At 47.8% G+C, this 21,248-nt stretch overlaps 2 long non-coding RNA genes across 2 annotated transcripts in view; both read right to left on the reverse strand.

Annotated features, from left to right (window-relative positions):
- Positions 1–17,370, reverse strand: part of LOC132472794 (uncharacterized) — a 28,114-nt gene extending 10,744 nt beyond the window's left edge. Inside the window, exons 1-2 of the long non-coding RNA XR_009529183.1 lie at positions 17,237–17,370; positions 13,029–13,155 (exon numbers count right to left, since the gene is read on the reverse strand). This is a non-coding gene — a long non-coding RNA (uncharacterized LOC132472794). The remainder of the gene's footprint in view (positions 1–13,028; positions 13,156–17,236) is intronic.
- Positions 17,371–19,591: 2,221 nt separating this feature from the next.
- The window catches only part of LOC132472793 (uncharacterized), a 74,939-nt gene continuing 73,282 nt past the window's right edge, over positions 19,592–21,248 (reverse strand). The window contains exon 3 of the long non-coding RNA XR_009529180.1: positions 19,592–19,714. This is a non-coding gene — a long non-coding RNA (uncharacterized LOC132472793). The remainder of the gene's footprint in view (positions 19,715–21,248) is intronic.

The following is a 21,248-nucleotide window of genomic DNA, read 5'->3' on the forward strand; positions in this document are numbered from 1 at the left end:
AGTGACGCATGAGTTTATTGTTTCGTGTTCGCATTAATAAAAAGCTTGTCACTTGAAGCTATTTGGCAGCGAGTTTGAGGGAGGATAATCTGTCCCTGAGTTTTCCTCATTTGTAAGTGTTGCACTAGTTTAACTGACGCAAACTGTCAGCCAAGTCAAGTTTCGTGTTTTTTTCTTCTTGATAAAAGTTAGTAACACATCGCTCAGATAATTAGCCTCATTGTCAAGATTTGTACAAATACGAAGGTGCGAGCAAGAAATCCAAGCCCAGTCTTTAAAATGTAACCGTATATTAATTTGTAATTAAATAGACACGTGAAATGAGGCTTGACACCAGCCCACGGAATAATGATATTCCCATGACAACTACCCAATGCCGTTAATAACTGAAAAATTCTCATCTGACAAACTGACGTTGAGGCTGACACAATTCTTCTTGAATTAAGAATCTGTACCTACTTCAACAAATAATGCTTCAATAACTTCAATAAAATGTTTCACCCAAACACCATAATTAACCATATACCTACCTAGCCATCTTTGGGCCATCCTGGTTGTAAACACTATCTAGGTGGGGGAAATGACTGCTGAATTACACAAACAGTTTGACCACCTAGCTAGCCTTAAAATCCAAGATTGCCGCTAGTTGAACAAGGTCCATAACCTCTACCACCACTACCACCTCCCTCACCACCACCTCCTCCCTCCCTCACCACCACCACCTCCAGCAGTCAGGCAGAGTGAGGGATGAGCAGTGTGTGAGTGTCACTCGACCTCTCTGGCCTTGTGCTGGCCTCTGGTATGTGCAGGCAAAGCAGTGGCCGGACCCTCGCCCTCTCAAGCTGTCCGTCCACACCTCCGCACCAACACCCCATTCTCCACCCTCCTCCATCATGCCTATCTACCTCTCCATTATGCTTTCTCCCACATCAACAAGATCTTCTCATTCTTCTCTCGCCAGAACTGTTTCATTATCTCCCTCGGCCTCTACTTCCTAAAACACTCTCCCTCCCTCATTCCATCTCTCTCCCTTCCCTCTCTCTCCTTCTTCCCCCTACTTGTTCTCTTTACCTGTGTGTTATTTTTTCTTCCTCTTTATTCACACAATTAGCTCTCCCACTCTCTGACTCTCTCTCCCTCATTTTGGCTCCCACCCACCCACCCACTCACTCGCTCTCTTTATCTTCCTATCTCTCTCGCTCCATCTCTCTATTCACATTTTAAGAGTGGAAAAAGGTAAAGAGCCTTTTTTTATATAAAAATGGGCAGAGAACCCACGGTGGAGTGTGTGATGCGTGTTGCAGGGGGCTGGGGGGGCCGCGCTAGTGGTTTGTTTGTGTTCCAATGTGTGACCAGGTAGAGAGCTGAAGACGCGCCGCTGAGAAGTGGCAAGTAGCGTGAGCCCTGATAGTACCCACTTAGACCCCATACAAAGCCCGGGAGTGCTAATCTAACGGCCACAGGGGCTTTATTTAAGTAGATCTAGTAACTACGGCGGCGAACACACAAAGCTACACAATACAAACACGGGAGGTATTTAGAGAAAGCGGTGAATGAAGGACGTGGATTTCGTTGGCGAGGTCCGTAATGAAAGACATGTCGGCACAACGTCGACAACCCACAGCTTTAAAGGCAGCCATTTACATTAGAGCAAGATTGAACGTTTGGCGGGCCGGTATAATTGAAACTGTGCATCGCCTCTCTCTCAAATGCCACTCAAACGCAACGCCCCTGACAAGCTAAGCCCTTTAATGCTGCTGATTGACTGGTTAATCCTTCCTTTCTCAGGTTAGAAGACTCACACACACACACACACACACACACACACACACACACACTGAGGCATGGCGTGCCTCTACCTCCTCCTCCTGTCTTAACCCCCTCTAACCTAAACACACTCTAGCGCGCAAACACACCCACCACACACACCCACAAATGCCTACAGACACACACACTAATATGTGCAGGCATGCACACAATGACGTGCTCGCACACACACACACACACACACACACACACACACACACACACACACACACACACACACACACACACACACACACACACACACACACACACACACACACACACACACACACACACACACACACAAATGCATCTCCATCCCCATTGTGCACACAAACACACACACACACCCACACGCACACACACACACACACACACACACACACACACACACACACACACACACACACACACACACACACAAATGCATTTCAACCTCCATTGTACACGCGCATACACACAGACACACACCCGCATGCAAAAGCTACAAAGCTGGGGGTGTCAGGCCTACCTGTCCTAACAGCGTGGCGTGTGCATGACCCGAGGACAGCTCCTGGGGACATTAATTATGGAGCAGACTGACTCTCTGAGAGAGGGAAGGAGATAGACACAGGGAGAGGAGAGGGGGGGATGGAGCATTGGGAAATGAACGTTGGGGGGCCAGTGGAGTAGAGGTGCAAAAAATACAATCTTTTGAAAAAACTATAAAACATAATCCTCCCCAACAAAGAAAAGTCTATGTCGGAGTATTTTCAAGTGTAAAATTGATGAGGGCATTCATTTTGTAATGAACCGCGCTTACTTATTTATTCATTTAAGTTTCACGGTGAACCTACTCCTGTTCTTTATCTGTTAATTGCATCTGATAATTATTGTATGCAGTGTCATGACACGTTTATCCACAGCAACAGGTCATTAAGGAGCAGGGATAGGGGTTAGGGCATGCTACTCAAGGATGCTTACAGGTCCATTTTGGACATGGGGATTAAACCACGTACCCACAAACACTAGCCACCGCACTATCCTGCCTCCATTCATCCATCTAAACAGCAACACACCTTTCCCCAGCTCAGTTAGCCTTTAGCCTAGCTGTTTCAAGTTTGCATCCGGCCTAAAGTGAGTGTTCTAAAAAGTGAATAACATCTTGTTATTTATTTCTGTGGATCACCAAAATCCCCTTCTTGAAATGTCTGAAAAGGTACCTTTGGAGGTAAACATCTGAAGCCAGGACATGCTGTGTGTTTGATGGTAAACAATGGAAGTTATGGACAGCAGTGCCTAGCCAGCAATCCTGAAGACATCTAAACGTCAGCGTGGGATGAGAGAACATCTAGTCCACACAGAGTCTTTCTCCCTTTGAACCCTGAAGGCTGTTAGATCAGATGAATCCTGGTCATCCCGTGTCCCTCTCCTCGTCCCGACAGCTACGTTGTCTAACGCACCTTGTTAGGAATCTCCACCAAAACGCCTAACAACGCGGAGAGGTCAACGCCTTTGAAGGTTACCTCCCACCCTCTTCTCCCTCCTCCTCTTTCTCCTCGGCCTCCGTCGTCGGCGTGGAAACATAAAGCAACATTCATGCGTGCCGCCTGTCAGCCAGGTGTCTTAATGATGCAGAGTTAACACATACTAACTAACAGTGTCTCCCCCCCCCACCACCGAACACACTGACAGCCTCAGAAATAATTGACCATCTCGCTCACAAACGGAGACGCAGCAGGCAAGATAATTCAATCCCGTCGGCTGACAGAGCCCATTGAGTGTGTCACCGGAGGGGTGCAGCGCTATACACAAAGCAATGTCAGGTCAGGGGGATGCAGCCTCCTGCTAGCTATTTGTGATGCCGTCTCTGAGGCTAAATTACCTGGCACTCCATAATATGGTCTAGTTAACTAATTTCCTGACAGCGCACTGTCTCACAAGAAAAGTCTTGCATACACGGCCTGTCAGAAACATGATGGGTTTGCCACCCCCCCCCCCCCCCCCCCCCCTCTCCTTCTCCCCCTTTTTTGTCTTTTTTCTTCCTGTACCTTTTCTTCCCTTCTCCAATACTTGGCAGCCTCTCAACTAAGAGCTCATATCCAATATCCTCTCCCGGTGTGCCAAGAAACACGTCTAATTCGAGACAAAAAAAACGCGCGGAGGTGAGAATGAACCAAAAGGAGAAACATAACCTTATTATGTGTGAAGGCTAGCACACAGTGTGTCATTACATCCACGGGTTCCCAGGGAGGGTGTGCGTTGCAGGGGTAGCGGCCGTCCACAAGAGTCAAGTTTTTTTTCCTCTCCCCAACGCTTTCCTCACTTAAGACAACGAGGGAACAAACCATTAGCCCCCCACCACCTCTATTATCCAGGTGAGCCAGGCCCCGTGGACACGAACAAGCACATATATATATAGAAGGGTGTACGGTGTCCTGACGGTTTGTTGTTGCACACGTGTAAATCACTCATTTTATGACAGCGACGAACTGAGGACAACAAAGAATACAACTATTAAAACCGCAGGCTCTCACGAGCGGGGTCAGGGAGGGAAACCGGAAACCGCCCTGGAACAAAGCGCTAGTGCACACAGATTCACCTGGCGGAGGACGACCTGCGTCCTGCAGCGACAGAGAGGGAGGACAATGGCGATGCAAAAAGGCCTGCCTTTAAGCTATACACATCACGGGAGGGGGGACACTCCCACTCGCGACAGTTGTTGTCGCTTTAAAAGTTCACAATGTCACACCAAGGTTTGTCTCCCCTTCTCTTCCTCCCTCCCTCCCTCCCTCCCCCTTCTCCCTTTTCTTTTATTTTTGTATTTGTTCTCATTCAACGAAGATGAGGCCTCTTTCTCCGGCTCCCTCCCCCCCAGCCCGACAATGACAGTAGGTGCAAACGCTAGCTTTTATTACGCGCACAATGTATAAATAGTGTAATCTATCAGCGCTGCCAATCAGAATGATTGATTATGGGGGCTGTCAGGGAGGCTGAGTGACACATTAGAAAAGTTTGGTTAACAATGGCTGTAGCTGGTGGCGGACGGCTGCTCCGCCACCCTGGCTCAGTGATTAATGTGTTGTCAGCCTGTAATCCCACACCCACACCTAATGAGGCGGGAATTTATCATCTTGGCGGAGTGGCAGATGTCAGAGGGAGGGGGGAGGCGGAAGACGGGGTCCAAGTGGCTGGAAACAATATACTTTTGAGAACTTGTGCCTGATATGTCTGACAAGCCTCCCCCCGAAGTGAAAAAAAACTCCACAAAGAGGGCCTGTGTTGTAAGGACAAACTTCAATGGATGGGGACTTTCTGGGAGGTTGGGGGGAGGGACGGAAGGACGGGAGGGGTGCTGGGCTGTTGGTGATGTCCAGCTCTCCTCCTCCTCCTCCTCCTCCTCCTCCTCCTCCTCCTCCTCCTCCACCATCTCTTGCACGCTCCTGAAAGTCAACAACTGCTGCTGGGGGCATAAAGAGAAAAGCAGGACTTTTTTCGACTTCACGCTGTTTGGAGGTGCAGGCAACGCCAAGACCTTCATGAATAACAGATAAATATGATCTAAAGTAGAAAGAGATTTGATTTGTTGTTTATCGAGATAACAGGTACCAGAAAAGTAAGCTACTTTTACAGGGAGTAGTAAAACTGTGGTTTGTTATGGCAACAAAACTAAACAAATACAAAGCCAATCTCTTTTCGAGTGGTCCTTTTGAGGGCTTCAGGTCTGGACTTTGAAGATTTATAAACACGTCAAAAGTAACTGTGTCACTGTACACGACAACACCGTTATCGGATACCCCTAATCTGAATACGGATGAACAAATAGGAAAGTTATCTCAAAAAGTATGAGCCGAGATAAAAATCAACTCCTCATCAAAGCGCACCACACCGCACTCGAATCATGATTAATGCGGCACAGTCGGTGTCTGGCTCATAAACCGAAAGGCGGCAACGCAAATAAGTGACTGATTTCCTTTGTGGGCCCCGGAGTTTGGCCCCGCACCAAACAGCCGACACCCTGAGGAGGGCCATTAAGGCAGAGCGATGAGGCTTTCTTCAGGAGAAACAAAACGCTATCTAAGATGTCTCTCATTAGAGCTAACAGCGTCCCCCCCCCCCCGTCCCCCAGCAGAGAGTCACCAGAGAGACCGCAGATAGTCAGGATCCAGGCTGATCGACCCGATAGTGAGAACGTCCTGGGACTGTACTCTGCCACGTTCGGGAGTAGAAGCGAGAGAAGGAGCCGCCTATGATAAGCAGAGTAATTAAAGTGAGCAGCGATGCGTCGGCGGATACGACGGCTTTGGCGCGAGTGCGACGTCACTAGGAGTTTTGCCGCTTTTTTCTGGCACCCTGGGATGAAATGAGAGATGGGTTTTAAAGGGAAGCAGATCACCCGGGAGAGTTAAGGTTGCCTAGCCCCTTTTTGCCCTGATTGTTTTGCTCGCCGATTCTGCTTCTGTGGTTCTGTTTGAACCCCAATGTTTAATACAAGGAAGTATCTTATTCCCTTAAGCTTCCTGCGTTTAAAAAAATGAATTTCAGTTTGAAAATAAAAAAAGATAGACATCGAATGAGGCCCACGGCAGAGGAAGTAAATATTTCAAACTATGAAAGTGCTATATTATGACAAACTCAATGTAACCCGAAATGTTATTACAGCCACGAACAAGTCCACATTTAATTCGCAAAAACGACAGAAATAGGAAGAAGTGAGTGCTGTGACACGACACGTCCAAGAGGATGAAGCCGCCGTAAATCTTCTGGAAAGAGGGAAGAAAGGCCTCCTCTCACTGCTGACCAGCGCCGGCCCTAAAACCCCACCGCTAATCACAGGAGACGTCAATACAACACACACTCTATCCACAGAGGCACCCTCTGCTCCCAGTGCCAAAAAGAATCGCAGGCGAAACTAAAGCCCAGCCACTCCAACCGTCTAATAAAAGCCCCTTCGGAAAAAAAAAAACACGCACACATGTTTGTTTTTATGCCGTGCGTCGGGCCAGAAACGAACGCATCTATCATTTTTGTGATTACAACGTTGACATGACACTCGGGGTCACTCACCTTCTGTGTCTCCCTGCTTTGAAGGAGGCTGTAAATCCCGGCCGGCGCAATTACTTACAATTAAATGTGCTTTAAACTTTTATTGTGTGTTTATGATGTGCAGCGCTCCGGGATGATTTATGTGGACGGTGTGAGTCACTCTCTCTCTAATTGCTGTTGTTTTCTCAGCTTGTGACCCCCAGGTGACCCCGCAGCAACAGCTGCCAGAGCCTCCTGAACGGGGCCGGGTCCCACCGGCCTCCCTAAATCAGCCGGGGAACCCCCCCCCTCTGGTCTGAACCTAGATACATACATTCACATCCACACATCCACACACACACACACACACACACACACACACACACACACACGCACACACACACACACACACACACACGTCTGAACCTAGATAAATACATTCACATCCATCCATCCTCCTAGATACACACATCCACTCAAACACACACACACACACACACACACACACACACACACACACACACACACACACACACACACACACACACACACACACACACACACACACACACACACACACACACACACACACACACACACACACACACACACACCTAAGAGAAATAACATGTGGCTCACTGGAATCATCTGGTGCGAAGGACCACGGCATCTTTTAACACTCACACGCGGACACGAAACACGTCCAAACAATCCTAAACAGACACTTTCCAACAGGCCCCGTTGTCCTCGAGGGATGGAAAACAGCAATGTTGTGAATGATGTCATCATAAGCCGACAGTCAGACATGATGTAAGGTGATGGGGGAAGCTCACTTGTGAAAGTAAGCAGATCGCTGTCTGTCAATACGCACATTTGTCTGAACAGGAACCAGGCCGGGGCCTTCCGCTGCTGAGGACGGCAGATGTCTAAGACTTGGCCAAGGGTATTCACTGTCCTCATACGAACTATATTGTGTGTGTGTCTGTGATTCTGTGTGTGTGTTGCGCATTGTGATGTAAAGGATACACAAATCAGGACTTGTGTTACCGCCACCGGTGGAAACACAGACCCCGTGGCAGACAAGTGAAGATTGGTGATAACTTGCTCGAAAGAAAAAGGAAAGAAAAAAACTCCCCCTGGCTTGAGTTTTTTCCCTGTTGAGAGCCATATTCATGGGAGTTTTCTCGAGGGCGCATTTGTTCAGTCAAATGCTTCAGCGAAGACCACTGAAGGCACATTCAGAAGGCTCTGGGCGGCTGCTTTTTTCTCTTTTAGGTTGGAGAGCTTTGGGGGGAACTCGTAACTATGAAACACACAGATGAACAGGGCAACGTTCTGTGGAGCATGAACTGGAAAGATCTGAGGAGGAAGGGACACAACCCACCTAATTCCAACCCCCCCTCTTCTTTTTCCCTTCCCTCTCCCTCCCTCCAGCTCTCTCTTCTCACTCTCCCTCGCTCTCCCTAGCTCTCTCCCTTTTTTCCATCCATCTCTATCTCCATCCCTCTCTCCATCCTTCTTTCTCCTAATCTCTCTTTCTTTCTTTCTCTTTTCTCTCTCTCCTCCTCACTCCCTCCCTCCGTCTCCCTCACGGCCCTTCCTCCCACTCTCCGTCTCTTCCTCCCTCTCTCCATTTCTCCCTCCCACCCGCTATCTCTGCCTCTCCCCCCCATCTCTGCCTGCCCCCCCCCCCCGACTGTCTCGCTCTCTTTCTCTCTCTCACCCACGCACACACCCACACAATCATTTGTGTCTGAAACTGTGCAGTCAAACCTCCCAGTCCCCCCCCCCCCCCCTCCTCCTCCACCACCCCAACCCTCTTCAAGTGCCCCCCAAAAAAAAAGCAAAGAGTGCGGCAGCAGTGTAGTGTCGGGTGCAGCAGGTCAGCACCGCGCGGAGGGAAGGAGCGGGGCTGAAAGGATCCACTTGTGGACTTTCCCTGGCTCTGTCACTGCCAATTCTGTTGTAGAACCGTTACCCCCGCGTGCGGAAGGCCCACGGGATTCTGGGAGAAGCTGGCCTGAGCCACCCTGCAACGCGGCCTGCTTTGAGTTACAGGCGGGGAGGATGTGGGGAGGGGAAAAAACGCATGTCGCCGCAAAGGGGAAATCAAGTCCAATTCCGCGCGGTGGCGAAATCTAAGTGACATGCGCGGAGCAGTTGTACCCACTGACACGGCTTCCACTCCGTGGTTGTGTGTGCCTGTGGGCGTGTGTGTGGGTGTGTGTGTGCGCATGTCTGTGTGTGTGTGTGTGTGTGTGTGTGCGTGTGTGTGTATGCATGTTTTGGTGTGTAATTGCGCGTGCATGGTTTTGTGCGTGTGTGTGTGTGTGTGTATATGTGTGTGTGTGTGTGTGTGTGTGTGTGTGTGTGTGTGTGTGTGTGTGTGTGTGTGTGTGTGTGTGTGTGTGTGTGTGTGTGTGTGTGTGTGTGTGTGTGTGTGTGCGCGCGCGTGCTCCATGCACTTAATTCATCCACTGATCTACTGTGCGATGCTCTTGAGCATGTGGCAGGCGGGGGCCAAATGTTATTTTACCGGGTTAAGGCAGACGGGGAAAAAAGGGAAAAGACAAAGACAGAGACGCTGGGCTCCGTGCCCTTGTTGGGTACGTCGTGTCTGGGACACGGGGAACGGAACGTGCTGTGCCCGTGTTTTGATAGACACGGTCAGTTGAGCCCCAGAGTTCAGCGGACACAGTGGCCATAGAGGAGGTGGAGGAGGAAGGTGGAGGAGGAAGGCGGAGGAGGAGGTGGTGGGACCTAAGCCAAGGCCGCACTGGTGTACTTTTCCCGAAAGTATCCGTATAGCTTTATGCGGTTTAACGCCATTCATTCGCTGACTTCTGGAGTCCTCAAAGAGAATTATCACATCGGGGCATTCCAGCACGCCCAATTTCCCAAAATACCGCTCAAGGGTTTTCCACTTCGAGACTGCGTAGCGTCGTGGTTTTTCGTCGAAAAAATAAAACTGTTGAACGGGTCTTAACGTCTGAGTTTATTTGTTTACTTCAGGTATTTATTACTGATCTATGTGTTTTTTTTCTTAGAGCATATCAGTGTATTTTCCGTTCTCCCTCTCTTTTCGTTTTTTTCCCATCGTTCTTCGAATCACACCAACAAAAAAAAGAAAAAAACAACATCCATGTCTCTGGATTTGATTTCGGGAGACAAGGAAAACGTGGGGAATGTATCAAAACGTTATGCTATTCATATTGTACCAAAGGCCATAACTACATTATCAGAACCATGTGGTTATCCCACACTGCCATGCTATAATGGCATGATTGAAAAGCAGTTTAAACTGTGGTCACACTCCATTCTGATGTGACTCAAGAGAAAGAGAGAGAGCGAGGTCCTCAGAGTTCAGGCCGTGCTCTCTCTCTTGTAGCATGTGCACTTAATGATTCCAATACATCATGCACTCGGAATGATCTGATAAAAGGCCTTTCTTCCCTCTCCTGTGATTCATGCTGTAATGAGAGGTTGTGTATCAATTCAACTATAGCCTACAGTTGCCCGTGTTGAATATACATGTGTATAGATATATATATACTGTTAGACATATATTATACATATAGATATATAAAATATACATAATATCTATCGATATATATATATAAATATATATATATGTGTGGACTGTGAACAGTAGGGAAAGCTTGGCCGTTATTTAAGAACCACTGGGCCGTAGAAAAAACAAATACAACAAATATAAATAAATCTGCTATCAATCTGCACCCCAGCAACACATTGTAATACAAGATCCGAAAAAACAAAGCTCAAATCAAAACGTAGCCCACCAACTATCCCTTTCCCGCTCTCTCCCCGCACTCCCAACGATACGTGTGCTAATTGAGACTCAAGTGAGAGTGCGAGCGACACCAAGACAGCTAATTACGATGCTTTGTAGCAAAGCAGATGCCAAACACCACGAGACCGCGCACTGAGTGACGCCCCGCGGAACAGTACACAAAAGCAAACACAAATATCTAATTATAACATCATCTCTTTCTCTTCTCTCTCCCTCCCTCCCTCCCTCCCTCCCTGTCTCTCTCTCTCTCCCTCCCCCCCACTACTTTCCTCTCCATTTTGCTCATTAATTGGTGACCCCGCGTCATTGGTCAGCTTATGAGTGCTTTGGATGATGGAGCCAATTAGAGGCGGGAGGTACACATGCCCCGCCGAGAACACACACACACACACACACACACGCAGACACACACACACACACACACACACACCCATGTTCCGGCTGACACATCATGTCTTGTCTCACTCAAAACAAACATTTTTGTGAAGAAAACGCTCCCATGACAAAACGGGACACAAGCCCCCGCCCCACCACCACACACACACACACACACACACACACACACACACACACACACACACACACACACACACACACACACACACACACACACACACACACACACACACACACACACACACAAACAGGACATGAGAGCTGTCCAGTCATGCTTTCACTGTTCAGCCCTCATTCCTGTTCGAGGCCGACTGAATAGATGGAGTGTTTTAACGTTTTTCTAAGTTTAAACTTTTAAGGAAACAGAACACAGAAAAGTACAAACACGATCAAAGAGCAAAGACACAGAAGTTTGCTGTTAGAGGGACGATGGGGGGGGCGGCAGTTTGATCAGAGAGTTAACATTTATTTATGCTTCGCTTAAAGAATAAATAATTACATACAGCGTTTGAAAGCGAAACGCACAAACAGACATGTCCATCATGTCAGTTAAAACACACACACACAGGGAGCATTATCGTATCTATCCTCCAAGGGTTACGGCGACAAAGCAAAGCACAAACAATTTCTGCCTGGCTCTGACAAGCTCTGTAAATAAAGATCAGAACTTTACCCTGCCAAAATAAAAGAGTTGTAAAAGGTCCTCGGCTCCCCTTGCTTTGGATGAGCAATGTTTCCATTCAACCGCCCTCCAACCCCAACCCCCCCCCCAGACACCACCCACCCCCCACCCTCACCAGCCCCCCCGCTCCATCTACCAAACACGCCAGACGTGAGGTTAAATTATTCCGATGCCTCTCTCGTCTCCGCTCGCACGAGGAACAAAGCGCCGTGTGAACTGACACGAACAACGAGAGGACGCCATCCATGCTGATTGTCTTAAGCGATAACTATTTCGCCGTTTTTTTTTTTTTCTCCCTTCCCAACGTACACTTTTTCTAACCCCCGCCGTCGTCTCCCCTCACATGCTTCTGATTTGTCGTCGGACGGCTTTCGTTCCTGCCATGTTGGATCCGTTTCCACCTCCCGGGCTGGCTGTCAGTTGCCCGGGGGAGGCCAATGTGCGCGCACACCGCACACCGGGTCCAGTGGCGCTGAACCACACCGCTACATATTTAATGATCGGCACGATTATCGGATGATTGCGAACTTTCGCTAAACTTTGCCATTTGTGTATCGGAAGAATTAAAGGACAGTTTTCGGAAAAATGTGGTGCTGGACTGGAAAAGGCTTAGAGATGGTTGAGTTGTCTACGTACACGGACATCACAAAGCTAATGAGTGTGCTGTTGCCCCATCAACATGAGAGGGAGGGAGGGAGGCAGGGAGGGAGGGAGGGAGGGAGGGAGGGAGGGAGGGAGGGAGGGAGGAATAAGTGCACGGTCCAGGGGGTGTAATTAAGCGCTTGTGACGAGCATGCACGTGAGCTGTCACTCTGATGGCCGGCCGCGTCACGCTCGGCTCAGCGGGCGCGAACGGACAGCCGCCCGTCCGCTTTGATCCCGGGCTCATGCATACGGAATGAGGTCAGGGCTGTGCACGTGGAAAGACACACACACACACACACACACACACACACACACACAAACCCCTGCACACACACACACGCACACACACACACACACACACACACACACACACACACACATGAATGCCCTTGCACGCACGCAAGCAAGCATGCACGCATACACACAGACCAAGACTGGCACACACACACACTCGGCCAAGCCCAGTTTTCAAAGGGACATGGAGGCTGTGCTGCGACACTTGCACACTGGATCATAGAAGAAGAAAGAAGGGTTAAAGGTGAATAAATAAAACAGGAAAGGACAGTGAAAAACGGAAGAAAGGGCTGAATGTGACAAGATCAAGAACTGGAGCTGGTTGGACTTCAGAAGGGCCGAGCTTTAGGCAGTATAATAGAGGGTGAAGAAGAAGGAGGGTTAGCCTACTTTGTCTGACTTGGGCTTCACCACCCTCATGAAGGCCCCTCTAGCCTTGGCCTCCAGCACCTCTCTGCTGGTCACTTTGCGGGTGTCCAGGAACTTAAGCTGGGGCATCTTGTACAGCACAAAGTATCTGAGGAGAAAACAAAATGAAAGTGGGTTCATTTTACAATGTCGCCATTAAATGAATACTCTAATCCAGGGGTTCTCAAAGTTTTGACAACTGAGGGCCAATTTAGGAACCCAAAATTTGACTGAGGGCCGCCAAAGGAATTTTTTTTTTGGCGGGAAACGCCGTCAGCATCCCAGTGGTGAAAAAACATTGCACCCGCACCGTGGACCTCTGGGAGTGAAGTCAAGTGAGGTCTAAATCATGAAACTGAGGTTCACCCTTTCAAAGTAATGTACAGCCGGATTAAAACTAAAAAATGTAAAAGGATTTAATTGAAAGCTAGAGAGAGTCGAATTTTCTCTTTATATTTATTTATATTTGTTTAAATTAATATTGCTAAAAAAAAAAAAAAAAAAAAAAAAAAAAAAAATCTTTTTTATAACTTACATAATTATGTATGTCATTGCGGGCCGCCAGGAATGATTTCGCGGGCCGCCATTGGCCCGCGGGCCGCACTTTGAGAACCAATGCTCTAATCCAATAATGAAATAAACGCATTTTTTTAAATTATTGTTTAAGGGCATCTTGCTCAAGGAACTTTATAGGTCGACATTCAGGATAGAACTCAGTATCTTTCGGCTGGTAGTCATTAGTCAATAAATGTTTTCACTACACCAAGACTAAGATACTACACAAAGACTAAACGTCTTGATTCTATTTTGTCCCGTCTAATATTCAAATATACAAATCCGGAAATTAATCCAGACAACCACAACACAAGCATCATTAAGACCCACTGTTCCTCTTCAGGACGGTAACAAATGCAGTTGCTAAACATAAAATATAAGACATGGTTTACACAGATTGTGCCGTGACACTTTCCCCATACATAATAAGCTTCAAAGCTGATACATTAAAAACAAAAACACAGAAAAAAAAAGAAAAAAACACGACAAACAAAATAGACGGAAAGGCGATCCGACCCATCTACCAGAGCTGTCAGTTCCTCAGCATCACAGATCTCTCTCTCTCTCTCTCTCTCTCTCTCTCTCTCTCTCTCTCCTCTCTCTCTCTCTCTCTCTCTCTCTCTCTCTCCTCTCTCTCTCTCTCTCTCTCTCTCTCTCTCTCTCTCTCTCTCTCTCTCAGCCTTAAGATGCTCTCTGTCTCTCAAACGTCAGGAGAACAGTTTTGGAATACACAGATGACAACAGATCCGGCTGCCAGCAACCGGGGCCAGGGAACCATCACAAGCACCACCACCAACACCATCACTATCAGCACCAGCACCACCACCAACACCACTATCATTACCAACACCATCATGATCACCAACACCACCAATCCCATCATCATCACCACCACCATCATCACCAACACCACCATAATCATCATCAACACCAACACCAACACCGGTACCACCATCACCCACACCACCAGCACCACCACCACCACCACCACCACCACCACCACCAACATCATCACCACAATAACCACCGGGGCAGACGGGGAGATTGTGATGTCCTGTGTCAAAGTTTTTACTATAACACACTGTATCTACATAACCAGACTCAAAACATTCTGTATGTCAAAGTGTTTATTGTTGTTGTCATTATTATTATTATTATTATTATTATACTTTTTTAAGAATTGCTATAAAACAATTATTACTCTGCACATCTTGGACAAGGAATGGGTTGAGTACATAACCAAGTGCAGCTGGGCATTGCTGTACTCAGGGAAAAACAAGTCCATGAAGCTCATAACAGCAGAAGGCTCAAACTGATACCACAAAACAGAAACAACATGTCCACCCCATCTCCAGCTAACCGAACCAGCCTGAACAACAGACGGCAAAGCCCCATTCGCCACCATGGCAGGGACTGTATGGCTATGAGAGAAAGCTTTGTTATTGTTATACCTCCAACGACCACTAGGGAGCCAGTGAAGGGTTCGCCTGGCCACATGCACACATCCCCGCAGACAGTTCCCTGTGCTCTGATACTTCTGGTGGGCCATGTAACTAATTGGGGGGGTACTGCCTTGATATTCCAAACACAGTGCCGGGGTGTCTTGGCCGGGGAGGGGGGAGGGGACGACGACGACTTATCGCCCTAAGGCCAGAGCTGTCACAACCCGTATTTGGCCTAACGTCGCCAGACATGAAATCTGCATCATGGTCAAATTGATGTTTTACTATGTGACACATTTATGAATATTACATCACAGGGCGATAGATGCTGTCAATCAAACGCCATGGCAAGCCGTCCTCCGTGAGGTATAAGCGCAGCAACCAGAGGGCGAGAGAGACGAGAGAGAGAGAGAGAGAGAGAGAGAGAGAGAGAGAGAGAGAGAGAGAGAGAGAGAGAGCGAGGCTGTGTGAGTGACAGTGTTGAAAAGACAGAGAAATGAAAAGGAAGAAAGGAAGAAAGAAAGAAGAAAATAAAGAAAGAGAGAAATAAAAAAGGATGGAGGGAAAGATAGCTAGGCAGGAGAGTGTGAAGGACAGAGGAACAGGGGAACTTGGGAGCGACATTGATGTAAAGAAGGGAATCAACGAAAGAAATGAGAACTGAAAAATTAAAGAACAAAAGACAACGAGACCCAGAGTGAAGGCGAGAGAGAAAGTGAATTGAGTGCAGCTGATGGGGAAAGGAAATAATTCAAAGACAGAAAAAAATGAAAGAAAGGAGAAAAAACACTAGACAGAAACAGGGGTTGACAGAGAGAGCGAAAGAGCAAGAGAGAGAGAGAGAGAGAGAGTGAAAGAAGGGAAAACCACAACAGAGGGAGAGAGAGAGAGAGAGAGTGAGAGAGACAGAGAGAGAGGGCAGTTTGAGGAAGGAGTGTGTCGTAGTGTTAAATGATTAATAGGCAACACATCGTCCGAAACAAGCAACTTAGGGGCTAAAGCAGACAAAAGAGAGTATGCTTTTCGCCTTTTATCGCGCTTCATGTAAAGGACCCTGACACATGGTGGTCATGTTGCATGGCTCGCGGCCTAGCGCCATGTTTAATGCATAACACGCTCTGCTACGGCAGGCTAGTAAACACTCATTTGTGGCAGTGACTAGTCACACATGAAATCCATTTTGCAAACTGGCGTGTAGAGGGAGAGAGAGTGAACGAGAGAGAGAAAGGCAGGAGGGGGAGTTGACAAAGCTTTTAGAGAGTGATGTGGTCGAATCCACAACCAGCTTGTGAAATGTAGCGGTCTGGAAGCACAAAGCAATCACTAACAATAAAAAGCGACCTCTCTGTGTGTCTCTCTCTCACACTCTCTCTCTCCCTCTGTCTCTTTAGGTAGCTAGCTGTTTGTCTGTTACTCACTATCTCATTGTTTCGGTTAATATTTTATTTGCTCATTTTAACATTTCCTTGGGGTGTCTGCCTCTGTAAAACCCATGAAGGGAATGGAAGAGCGTCTATAATTGTATGAAATGTATAATAATTAACATCTATAATTGGAAAAAAATAATATGCTCATCAATGTTTTGAAACCCTGATTCTATATTGTTTTTGTCTTTAAAACCACTGCCTTCATATTATGTATGTAGATATACCACATAGCTGCATATTTCACTTGTTTATTGTGTCATTTCATTATGTCGTAATGTCGACAGTAATTCTCCTATCGTGTCAGCATAAATACTGTCGGACATCACGGCAACACAAGGGAAACACCATCAAGCTGTATTAAATCATCATTATCAAGATCAATTAGAACAGAGCTGTACTCCCAGAGTGAGGGGTGACCGCAGAGTCAGCCCTTACCCTGGCACTCCCCCCCCCAGCCCCCAGCCCCCAGCTCCCAATCCCTAGCCCAGCCCCAGCCCCAGCCCCCAGCTCCAAGCCCTGCCCCAGCCCCCAGCCCCAGCCCCAGCTCCCAATCCCTAGCCCAGCCCCAGCCCCCAGCCCTGCCCCAGCCCCCAGCCCAGCTCCAGCCCCCAGCTCCCAATCCCTAGCCCAGCCCCAGCCCCAGCCCCAGCCCAGCTCCAGCCCCAGCCCCAGCCCCCAGCCCAGCTCCAGCCCCCAGCTCCAGCTCCAGCCCAGCCCCCAGCCCAGCTCCAGCCCTGCCCCAGCCCAGCCCCAGGTCCCAGCGTACCTGTATCTCTGATAGTCGTCCTCGTCCTTATCGGGGCTGACCAGCTCATTGGGACAGGCCTCGTCCCCAGCAGGCTGAGGTAGCGGAGGGCCGGGGTCACTGCCCCCAGCTGCTCCAGCAGCGCCTCGATGTCAGTCAGGTGTCAGGGGGCGGATGTCAAGGAATCACACACACACACACACACACACACACACACACACACACACACACACATATATATATATATACATGAGCCCCCCCTCCCCCCAGCTCCTCCATCTCTGTTAATTACATTAGCATGCAGTACCACCACCGTTTCAACCTCCTCCACCCAGCACCTCACACACTTGCCCCGTTCCCTGGCCTTCACACACACACACACACACACACACACACACACACACACACACACACACACGTAGGCAGACACACACACACACACGCTGTCTTCAAAGATGTCACTCACTGGCTTTGTGTACGTTGGGTAATACTGGTTGGGGAGGGCGGGAGGAGGATTATGGGAGAGTAGGGAATTTAAGGTGTAAGGTTTGGCATAGAGCAGTGACACAATTTGGTTGTTGGGCACCTATTTTCTGCCCGCTCATCCCTCCTCTCTCTCTCTCATTACCTCCTTAACCCTCTCTCCTTTCATTACCTACTCTCAATTTGGTTGTTGCGCACCTCTCTCTCTCTCTCTCTCTCTCTCTCTCTCTCTCTCTCTCTCTCTCTCTCTCTCTCTCTCTCTCTCTCTCTCTCTCTCTCTCTCTCTCTCTCTCTCTCTCTCTCTCTCTCTCTCTCTCTCTCTCTCTCTCTCTCTCTCTCTACCCCCCTAACTCTCTCCCTCTCCAGTTCCCTTTCATTTCCTAGGTGGCCGGGCACGGAGCAGTGACAACATGATGGATGCCCTGTGGTCCAAGCAGTCCGTGCTTCCCAGCGCCGGGGAAAAAGTTAGCCCTTTTTATTTTTTTGGTGTGTGTGTGTGTGCGCGCGGATAAAAAAAACAAACATCCCCTAAGCAGGCACATTCATCACTAATACATTCAGTTGGTTCGGAAAATTGAGCCCAAAGTGTCAAAATAGGAGCGCGCTAATGCAGTACTCCAGCTTTAAAATGGCACGGCGGCACGACAGGATGTACATAATTGGCCTATTAGCATGCAGCGACCACTTCACTAGCACACTCACTGGCACACAGTCCCATATGCACACTTCAAGAAGCCCTACTTTTAATGTTGACTGGGAAAGCGCAACGTGGGTGTGTGCTGTGTACTGTATGAATTTGTGCTGTGGATGGTGGTGTGTGATCGTGAGTTTATGTGTGTGTGTGTGTGTGTGTGTGTGTGTGTGTGTGTGTGTGTGTGTGTGTGTTGTGTTGTGTGTGTGTGTATGTGTGAGTCTGTCTGTATACGGTATGTACGGTTATGTTTGTGTGTGTCTGTATACGTGGTGTGTGTGTGTGTGTGTGTGCGTGTATTTATTTGGATCGTGCGTGTGTGTGTGTACGTGTATGTGTATTGGGATAATGTGTGTGTGTGCGTGTGTGTGTGTGTGTGTGTGTGTGTGTGTGTGGTGTGTGTGTGTGTGTGTGTGTGTGTGTGTGTGTGTATCGGGATTGTGTGTGTGTGTGTGCGTATCTTTTGCCCGAGGATCTATCCGACAAGGGGAAAACAGGACACCTTTCAAACCTGTTTGAAAGTAAAAGAGGAAGTTTGTACATTTTCCAAATGATCGTAAACAGCTGTGTGGTGTGTGCGTGATTATGTCGAATTTGGATTTAACACGTCTGCTTTTGGTATGTGTGTATTTGTGTGTCTGTGGGTGTGGGGGGGATACTGGATACTTAGAAAATACAATCTGTGATTCCAATCAAATCATCAGATTCTGATTTGATCACAAATCAGATTATTTTCTGTTCGAATTTAGTACATATGTCCAGTTTATAAATTGCACTATTTGACAAATGTAACAAACATGACCAAATCTTGATTTTGTAATGCACAAACATCTTGGATCGAGACCGTAAGCATTATTTTGAATTCAGCTATTCTTTCTTGTAGTATATGTTTCTTATTCTCTCTTCATGTTTTCCCTCATTCTCCAATTTGACTACCTCCCTCCACTAGAGGTCACTGTGGTTCAAAAACCCTTTCTCTGTCTGGCAACAAGCAATATAAGAAATAAATTCTAATTTAAGTTTCATTCCTGACATTCACTGTAAATAGATACAAATTAGCATTCAATTTAAAACCACTTATACACTATATATACACATATTATTCAACCTGTGCTAAAACAAGAGACATTTAAGAAACTTCAGGAAGCATGTGTGTTTCAGATGAGGCGTGTGTTTTGTTTTGAAACAACAAAAAGGATATCTGGTTCTTATTGAGCGTCAGGTGTGAAGGCTGGGTAACCAGGGCAACTGCAGGTCATTCCCAGCACATTGTTGTCAGCGACCAGCTCTTCTAGTCCGGAAAACATGTCGAGCCAGCCAGTGACCTGCCATGATAAAGAAAGACGGAAAAAGAGGAAGACGGGAAAAAAACCAGAATAAATGATATGGCCCTTAATCTGGCAAGCTATTATTGGGCAGAAATAAATATTTCAGCCTGCCTCCCTTTCATTCACCCAGGGAGAGTGAGTGTGTGTGTGTGTGTGTGTGTGTGTGTGTGTGTGTGTGTGTGTGTGTGTGTGTGTGTGTGTGTGTGTGTGTGTGTGTGATTAAGCGTGTGTGTGTGTGTGTGTGTGTGTATGTGTGTGTATATGTTTGTGTGTGTGTGTGTGTGTATATGTGTGTGAGCATGTGTATGTATATGTGTATACGGTGAGTGTGTCCGTGTGTGTTTGTGTGTATGTATATGTGTACGGTGTATGTGTGTGTGTGCATATGTGTACGGTGTGTGTGTGTGCAGCTCTCGGTGTGTGTGTGTGTGTCTAGAGCTGTCAGGGGAGAGAATGACGAGAATTAGTAGAGCCGAGCTCCCCTGGCATCAAGACGCATCCTTCAGAGGCTGGCAGGAAGAGGGATGGGGGTCACTTGTGAGTAGCCCGGATTCAAAACAAAAGGCTTCAGAAATGCGGCGGGCAGGATGAATTTGTCAATGTCTTGTGCCTTCAGGCGCCCGGTTTCGCCTGACCCTAACCCTCCATTCCCAAGACAAATCACTCTGTCACAGTTCACCTTCACTCCCCGGACACAAATTTAACTGTCATCCATCATTTCCGCGAAAACGCCTTCCACAGCGCAGGGGGGGCGGGAACAAGCCCGCAATCACAGATAGAACGTCGCCGCGGCGACGGAGCGGACTATCCACCACTGTTTGTTGACGGGAGGTTAGTCGAGAGATTTATTTTGACACAGAACTATTTTGGTTCGGGGGGAAAAAAAAAGGATGAAAAAACGAGACAACAATAGGGAGACATTTTCCTCATCTGCTTCGAGGAGGTACACACATCCACATAGAAGTTTTTACACACACACACACACACACACACACACACACACACACACACACACACACACACACACACACACACACACACACACACACACACACACACACACACACACACACACACACGCACACAACAAGCATAAAAATGATTGAGAGCGGTGCTGGGAGTAATGTGGAGGTCTTACAAAGTTCAAGTTGTGGAAGGTGAACAATCGGAGATGTGTGTGTGTGGTGTGTGTGTGTGTGCTGTCACATAGCGGCACACACTGTCAACATGCAATGTTTAAGTGTCTTGAGTGACTTCATTGACATTTAAATCTGCCAGGACCTGAATGTGCCTGAATCACTTCCCGACAACATCTTTCTTCCTCGGTTCAAACTCCAAGCCTCGTTTAACTTGAATCCCAGTAAAGTACTAGCGCTGGTGTGGTGGACTCTTTCTGTGTGAGTGGGTGTCTTTATTTTTTGTCCATGATTAGCCAGCCAGCAAGGACTAATAAATCCCTCCCCACCCCAACATGTGTGTGTAATTTACGAAGCACACAGACAACCTTGACACGATGTTGCTGTGGATTCGG

Source organism: Gadus macrocephalus, chromosome 15 (assembly GCF_031168955.1).
Source record: "Gadus macrocephalus chromosome 15, ASM3116895v1".
NCBI lineage: Eukaryota > Metazoa > Chordata > Actinopteri > Gadiformes > Gadidae > Gadus > Gadus macrocephalus.